Source organism: Bos mutus, chromosome 29, assembly GCF_027580195.1.
Source record: "Bos mutus isolate GX-2022 chromosome 29, NWIPB_WYAK_1.1, whole genome shotgun sequence".
Taxonomy (NCBI): domain Eukaryota; kingdom Metazoa; phylum Chordata; class Mammalia; order Artiodactyla; family Bovidae; genus Bos; species Bos mutus.
Window position 1 is genome coordinate 8,894,215 of NC_091645.1, and position 6,000 is coordinate 8,900,214.

The following is a 6,000-nucleotide window of genomic DNA, read 5'->3' on the forward strand; positions in this document are numbered from 1 at the left end:
CTGAGTTCTGCCTTCCAGCCCGAAAAGTGCCAGGCATGTGAGTGAAACCAACTTGGATCTTCCCAGCCAGCCCATCTATCAGCTGTGTATTGCTGAGTTGATTTCAGTTGATGCCACAAGCGGATCATCAGTTACTAACCTACGGAGTCTAGGATGTGGTTGTTTAAAACCATCGAGTTTTGATAGTGCATTAATGGTCCATTACTACATAACAGATTACCCCACATTTAATGATTCAGACAACAATAATCACTTACTATCTCACAGTTTTTTATGGCTCAGGAATTTAGGAGCAAGTTGACTGGGCAGTTCTAACTTGGGGTATCTCATGAGGTCAGATGTTGGACAGATTCTGACTCTTGCCTGGAGGAGGTTTCAGTCTAGGGAGAGGAAGGGGCAGTAGAAGCAGGGTTGGGTAACCCCTGGAACAGGGGTGAAAGCAGAGTGTTAAGGGAAGACCCAGCCCAGTCTTGAGACTCAGGGAAAAAATTCCCAGAGGAAGTGAGGTCTAAACCCAGACTTGACAGTGAGCAGGAATGAGTCGTTTTGGAGGCTGGGGCGTGAGAGGGGCTGGGACAGAGACACGGGCGTGTCCCAGGGCCTAGAGGTGGAAATGAGCATGATGAGTCAGCTCCTTATGGAGCTGAGAGAAATGGTTAGGGTCTCAGAGAGAGGAACGGAGAGAGAGGGGAAGCTGGGTGAGCCAGCAGGGACACCCTTGTACGATCAGAAGCGTTCACGCTGGCTCCAATGTGAAGGAGGGTGGGGAAAGTCAGATGGAGACAGTTTCCAGGATGAACTCCACTGACCACGTCTTTTTCTGCCTCAGCGCCTCTCACCTAAGGTCTAGTTTCTCAGGCTCTGCCTTTTGCCAGAGGGCAGTGACTGGCAGAAAGAATGAGCTCATCTCCTGGGCTCAAGTTATCAGCTTGCCCAATCTCTGGAGCCTTCTCTGAGCCTCAGGTGGGATGCCCACCCCCGCACCAGAAAGTCATCTATGAAACTCTGCCTCTAACAAACATATTAAAGGAATCAGAACATGTGGAGTGACACTGCCTCCATATGGAGAATGGGGCCTTACAGATAATAGCTTCCATCTTTTAGAAGCTGTATTTGTATAATTGGTTTTCACTTGGTTTTCTTATTATTGAGGTAAAAACACGTGAGATATACCCTCTTAAAATCTCAGGTGTTTAATAACAATATTGTTAACAACAGGCACTCTGTTTAACAGCAGACCTCTAACATTTATGCAGCTGCATAACTGAAACTTCATTCCTGTTGAACAGCAGCTCCCTATTTCCCCTTCCTATGAGTCTGAGTATTTTAGGTATTTCCTATAAGTGGAATCATAGAGTATTTGTCCTTCTGTGACTGGCTTATTTCACTTAGCATAATGTCCTTCTGGTTCATTCATGTTGTTGCAAGCGGTAGTATTTTCTCCTCCTATTAAAGGTACGTAACAGTCCATTGAATGAATATACCATGTTTTGTTTATCCATTCATCCATCAATGGACACTGACGCTGTTTCCATATTTTGGTTATTGTGAGTAATACTCCAGTGAACTTACAAGTGCAGATGTCTCTTTGAGATCCTAATTTCAGTTCTTTTGGATAAATACTCAGAAATGGGATTGCTGGATCATATGGTAGTTCTATTTTGAATTTTTTGAAGAACCTCTATACTGTTTTCCAAAATTTTAATTCACAGTTCAATAGCTTTATCAGAAACAATGATTTAGAACAGACTATGGGAAAATATGCCATATAAAAATATCACAGAGTTTATAATACTGATAATATATAGTCAAAACCTAAATAATATATGTATATATATTAAAGCTTTAAAAACTTTTGACTTAGCATATTTCATTGGAAAGGAAATACTATGTACCTAAAGAGAAAATACATAACATTGAAGAATGTCAATGTCAGTCCTTTCCAAATAAATGTTTAAGTTTAATGCAGATCTACAAAAAAATATTTATTTGCAGAAGAGAAAATAGTTGGGGCATTTTCAGGACTATATATTAATATTAGCAAATCCAAGGTAGTGTGCTCTATTTTTAAATAAAAAGAAACAATGAGGCTTTGGATTATTCCCTACATTTCATAGGGTGTTGAAGAAATACTAAATATTTTACCTTTTATACAACGCACTAAGAAAACCTCGCAAAAAACCACATGATGTGATTTCTTTTAGATGCTACATCCAGAAAAAGCAAATCTACATACAGACAGAAATTGAGGCCTCAGTTTGAATTGTACACAATAGGGTCACCAGCAGGGGGACCACTTGGAGAGAGAACTGTCCAGATGGCTGCTGAGTCGCTCAACAGGGCTCTGCAGAGAGCCTTTGGGCCCTGAAATGGAAAGATCCTTCTAGTGAATGCACCTGACTTTGGAAATTGCTCATTGTGGGGTGCAGTGAGGCTGAGAAAGACGTAGGATACAGAACCACTCTTTGCTGATGTTTATTTTCTTTAAGACCATGAAATTTGAAGTAAGATAGTTCAGGATTTTTCTGAAGCTGCTTCCCAGCTGTGTGACCTTGAGTAAGTTACTTCACTTTTCTGCACCTCAATTCCTCATCTATAAGTGGAGATAATGCTTCATACTGTTCTGATGATTAAATAGACACCTGGTACAATTCCTGGCACATAGTAGCTTCTCCATCATGGTGGTGGTTTAGTCACTAAGTCGTGTCTGACTCATTGAGTGCAGGCTCCTCTGTCCATGGGATTTCCCAGGCAAGAATACTGGAATGGGTTGCCATTTCCTTCTCCAGAGGATCTTCCCAACCCAGGAATACTCTTTCACACTCCATCATAGTCCTTCTAAAATGTTACTTTAGAGAGAACTCCAGAAAGTTGGGGAAGTGGAGATCTTCTGGGTCATATTTGGCTGATCTGGTGGGACCCAAATAGGCATCTCTGATATTATCGCTGAGTCATGTCCAACTCTTTGCGACCCCGTGGTCTGCAGCATGCCAGGCTTCTCTGTTCTTCACTATCTCCTGGAGTTTGCTCAGATTCACGTCCATTGAGTCCATGATGCCATCCAACCGTCTCATCCTCTGCCACCTCCTTCTCATTTTGCCTCTAGTCTTTCCCAGCATCAGGGTCTTTTCCAACGAGTCAGCTCTTCGCATTGGGTGGCATTAAGTATCGGAACGTCAGCTTCGGCAACAGTCCTTCAATGAATATTCAGGTTGATTTCCTACCCAGCTCCAAACCTGTATAGTCAACTGCCTACTCAACATCAGTTAGATGTCTCACATGTATATCATGCATCAAACTCATCTCCTACCCCCTGTAGTCTGCCCCTGCTCCTTGAAGCTATATCCATATTCAGCAAATAGAACCAGAATCCACTTAGCTGTTTAATTCTGCGGACGGGGAGCATTTTCAATTCCTTCCTTTCCACCCCCCCGCCCCAGATCTAATCAGTCTTTGAGTTCTGTCAGTCTACCCTGAGATTGGGTCGATTGAGCCCATTCATTAATTTTCATCCAAAAATATTTGTTGAGTGGCTCGCTATGGACCAGGCACCAAGCCAGCCTCTGTCTTCACTGCCTCCTTTCTAATATGGCTCACGATTTAGTCCTAATTTGACTAAAGAAATAGATTCCCAACTATTTGCCTGAATTGACTTTTCACCTCCTCTAATCCTTTCTTTACATCCTTCCAGAGATACAGTCCTTTGCTTAAGACCTTAAGTGGCTTCCTACAGAGCCCTTAGGAAAGAATTCCTGACACAGTTGGTAAGGCTTTCTAAAATCCCATCAGGTCTAGGGCAGGTCCACCATTATGTCATAGGTTGGGTTCTCCTAGAAGGATACCTTGAGATTGAAATTTGAGTGCAAACTGTCCATTTGGGAGGTAGTCTCAGGACACTCTGGTGGGAAGACGGGAAAATGAAGAGGGAAGGAAAAGAAACCAATTCAGCGTGCATTAGTGAGCAGGTTACTGGGAGATGGGTAACTGGGGCTCAGCCTCACTGGAGAACTCTGGAAGATGGTATATGCTGTGGGCTGAATTGTGTTCCCCCAGAATGTGTATGTTGGAGCCCTGACCTCAACTGTGACTGTGTCTGGAGATAGGGCCTGGTGGTGGTGGTGGTTTAGTCGCTAAGTTGTGTCTGACTATTTCGACCCCATGGACTGTAGCCTGCCAGGCTTCTCTGTGCATGGGATTCTCAGGCAAGAATACTGGAGTGGGTTGTTTTTGGTCCTTCTCCGAGATAGGGCATATAAGGAGGTAATTAAAAATCAAGTAGGTCCTACAGTGGGATCGTAAAGGTGGGGCCTAAATATAGTAGGATTAGTGTCTTTATGAAAAGAAGCACCATATTTGCAGAGACGTGGATGGACCTAGAGATGTTATTGAGAGTGAAGTAAGTCAGAGAAAACCAAATATCGTCTATTAACGCATATGTGTGGAATTTATAAAAATAGTATAGATGAACTTATTTGCAAAGCATAAATAGAGACAGACATAGAGAACAAACGTATGGCTAGTTATCAAGGCTGGAAGGGAGAGCTGGGTGAGCTGGGAGATTGGGGTTGACCTTTACTAACTGCTGCGGCTGCTGCTTAGTCGCTCAGTTGTGTCTGACTCTGTGCGACTGTATGGACTGCAGCTGCTTTGTCCATGGGATTCTCCAGGCAAGTGTACTGGAGTGGGCTGCTGTGCCCTCCTCCAGGGCATCTTCTCGACCCAAAGATCAAACCTGGGTCTCCTTCTTTGCAGGCAGATTCCTTACCACTGAGCCACCAGGGAAGCCCCTGACATATACACACTGCTATGCATAAAATAGATAACTAATGAGAACCTAACTCCACTCATTACTCTGTGGTGACTAAATGGGAAGGAAATTCCAAGGAAGAGGCAATATATGTATATAAATATATTAAAAATCAATATAATAAACATATTTTATATTTAAATAAATATTTTATATATATATGAGGTGAAAGTTGCTCAGTCGTGTGTGACTCTTTATGACCCCATGGGCTATACAGTCCATGAAATTCTCCAGGCCAGAATACTGGGTAGCCTTTCCCTTCTCCAGGGATCTTCCCAACCCAGGAATTGAACCCAGGTCTCCCACATTGCAGGTGGATACCAGCTGAGCCACCAGGGAAGCCATTTCCTTCTCCAGGGATCTTCCCGACCCAGGGATCGAACCTGGGTCCTCCCCATTGTAGGCAGACACTTTTACCGTCTGAGCCACTGGGGAAGTCATATATATATATATATATATATATATATATATATATATATATACATGTACAATTCACTTTACAGAAGAAAGTAATACAACATTGTAAAGCAACTATACTTAAAAAATAAAAGGAAGACGCTGGAGACCTCTCTCTCTGTCTCCTCTGGGGTCACACAAGAGGTCACGTGTGCACACAGAGATCTGGTGGCTGCCCACAAGCCAGGAAGAGAGGCTTCACCGGAAACCAGCCATGCTGGCAGCCTAATCTCAGCCACCCAGCCTCTCAGAGCTGTGAGAAAAAATGCTGCTGTTTTTAGCGTTTTGTTACTGGCAGCTCCAGCTAAGGCGGCAGAGAAGAGCCTCAGAGTTGTCGGAGGGCGCCCCCGGGGGGAGTGGGGTGATTAATTCTCAGTCCTCTTTTGCCGTTGGTTCAGGGCGGCCCCAGGGGGCCCTGACTCTCCCGCGGTTAAGCCTGCGCCATGGGAGGGCCGAGCTCCTGTTCACTGTGGTCAGAGGCGCTCCTGCGGGGAAGGAGCCTTCCGTCTGCCTGGTGGGTGCTGAGCGGCCGCGGGCGGGCCAGCCGTGTCCCCACGGCTCCCGGAAGGCGTCTCATCTCATGGCTCTCCTTGCCCTGGCCTGAGTCATCGACTCATCTGTTAGCTCTGTAAGGCTGTAACACGGCACCGCTCTGCTTCCCCAGGGTACCACCAGGGCTTAGCACAGAGCCAGATATGTGATAGGTGCCCAAGAGATATTTAGTGAATGTTTGGATA